At 41.7% G+C, this 2750-nt stretch overlaps 1 long non-coding RNA gene across 1 annotated transcript; it reads right to left on the reverse strand.

The window, feature by feature from the left end:
- Positions 1 to 380: 380 nt before the first annotated feature.
- On the reverse strand, positions 381 to 1633 carry LOC118393667 (uncharacterized). Its single transcript, XR_004827585.2, has 2 exons — positions 1484 to 1633; positions 381 to 1270 (listed from the first exon to the last, which is right to left on the reverse strand). It is a non-coding gene; the product is annotated as an uncharacterized LOC118393667 (long non-coding RNA).
- Between the last annotated feature and the right edge of the window lie 1117 nt (positions 1634 to 2750).

Here is a 2750-nt window from a genome sequence, read left to right on the forward strand (position 1 = left end):
TCCTTGCTGTCCCCAGTCCACCTGGCCATGCTGCTGCTCCAGTTTCAACTGTTCTGCCTTACTATTATTTGACCATGCTGGTCATTCATGAACATTTGAACATCTTGGCCATGTTCTGTTATAATCTCCACCCGGCACAGCCAGAAGAGGACTGGCCACCCCACATAGCCTGGTTCCTCTCTAGGTTTCTTCCTAGGTTTTGGCCTTTCTAGGGAGTTTTTCCTAGCCACCGTGCTTCTACACCTGCATTGCTTGCTGTTTGGGGTTTTAGGCTGGGTTTCTGTACAGCACTTTGAGATATCCGCTGATGTACGAAGGGCTATATAAATAAAATTTGATTTGATTTGATTTTACACAACCAAACAAATACATATTCCAAACCATTTTATTCTTACTGTTTATTCTGGGGAAAAATGACAGAACACAGAGGGCTTACAATGACAGATGCAATTTGCAATACTATACAGCCACAACACAACTTTGAGGCAATGTTGTGGCAACATTCTGTGGTTGCTCTGTGTCTGCTGGGTTGCTCCTCTTGACTAACAAGGTCCCAATCTACTTCAATTATTAATTGTTGTTCATCTTTGTTTGTTACATTTCCAATGAATAATCAACAGTGGGTATTTTAGTTTCAGTTACAGTGCATGATGTACAATCATTATATAGATTTAAATATGGAACATTTCACCTCATATCTAACTACATGTCATGATTGTACTTTTTATAGCATTTTGCTGACAGATATGTCCCAATACATTTCCTTAATTTGTCATTCATTAAGAACAACGGGGAAAACAGTTCATATAATAATGGGGGTGTTGAAAAAAAATCTACTTTTTCCAGACAAAAAAAATGTAACTCAGTATATTTGGTCAGATCGGTGGCTTTAGATTTTTTTACACATCCCAACAACAGGTCTTACTAAAAACTATAATTTAAACAGGGATATTTTGAAGATGTCAGGTGTGTGTGTACTGGTAGCGAAGTCAGGTGCAGGAGAGCAGAGAGTTTATTGAGGCAGGAGAAACCAACAGACGGACGCCACTGTGTCAAAACCTCCAGCCCAAAACAAATGGATCAATAAAAAATGGAGCGGCGATGGCTTGAAAGTCGGTGACGTTGACCACAGAACGCCGGCCGAACAAGGAGAGGAGCCCACTTCGGCGGAAGTCGTGACAGTAGACAAGTTCACTTCCTATCAGCGATCAGGGAAGACATGTTGGGGGAGTAAGGTCTCTGCTGCTCCTGAAATCTACAGGTCTGGAAACTGTGAAAGCAGAGAATAACATACAAAACATCTAATAAATTATGCATGTTTAAGTATAGACATTAAAACTAGGTTTGAAGTTTCAAGTGAAGATTCCACTGTGAATTAGCTCGAATATATGGCTTGTATGCAATGTCCGTTTTTGACCAGAAGAGAGAAACTGCTACTGTTAATTCAGAGAGCCATTGCAGCCATACACTCCATTGGACTCACCCTCAGATGTGCATTCAGTCTTGAAGTCTCCTTAGCCAGAGCGAGACATTCTTTTAGGAACCTGTTATCCTCTAGTAGTTCAATGATCCGGTCTTTTGAGGCAACGAGTTGTTTACACTTTTGACAGGTGTATATGTCATTAAATTCATCCTCTTTCACTATTGTGAACATACAATAGCCACAAGAGGTAGGGGTGCTGAGTGCTGCCCTCTTATTTTTTGTTGAATGTTTTTCCTCTTAAAAGTAGTGCACTGGGCCTTTACTTGTCCTGTATTAGCGGACCCATCGCTGTCTTTTATTTTATTTAACAAGGCATGTCAATATAGAAAACAATTCGTATTTAAAATGACAGCCAGTTAACTGCCTTGTTCAGGGGCAGAACGACATATTTTTATCTTGTCAGCTCGGAGATTCAATCAAGCAACCTTTAGGTTACTGGCCCAACGCTCTAACCACTAAGCTTCTTGCCGCCCCTGTCTAATGTGGGACATCATTTTTATTTTTTCACAAGCAGCGCACAGGGCCTTTACTAGCGGACCAATACAGCCGTCTATAGTGCCGGCAACATATTTTCACACCACCGCCGCACCCCCATCCCGAAACATCTTTCCATGACTATAACAGGTTTCACTTTTTATGGGTTCACTGTCCATCTCCGACTCCAAATGAGAAGAGTCCGCTTACACTCGAGTCAGAAACAGCCATCCCCGCTACAAGAGCAAACAGCGACGTGAGACAAGCTTTGCCGGTGACAGCCAGGTAACCTAGTTAGCACGGGGCTAGCCTGATAACTTTAGCTCTAAGAAACTGTCAAATCCAACAACAAAATGGTATATTAAAAACAGCACTAACACCGTGGGCGCAGGTTCTTCCTTTTCACTTCTGTCAGGTTTTCTGAGAGTTCACCATCTGTCGACTGCTCAGGGGTTTCAGGAGCATAACGTGTAATTATCTTTCCTGTACTTGACTCAAAGGATAAAGTACTCTGCTTGTATTTTCACAGATGTCAGTTTTGGGTTTGAACCTCACACCCTTCTTACTGCATCGCGTTCTCGCCGTCCGCCATCTTACATCTCCCTAGCTTAAGTCAGTATTTTATTCTGAAATAGTGTTTCATATCAACCATCAATTTTATAGAAAGTGTCATTTCCCCTGTGACGTTACGGTTAACTTCAAGTGTAAAGGTCTATGGCTGAAAACCTATTCAGCCTATCAGGGTAGGAAGAGTTTTTATTGACCCCCAAATTCCCAGAATAATGTTTCCTGT

Source organism: Oncorhynchus keta, chromosome 1 (assembly GCF_023373465.1).
Source record: "Oncorhynchus keta strain PuntledgeMale-10-30-2019 chromosome 1, Oket_V2, whole genome shotgun sequence".
NCBI classification, from domain to species: Eukaryota; Metazoa; Chordata; class Actinopteri; order Salmoniformes; family Salmonidae; genus Oncorhynchus; species Oncorhynchus keta.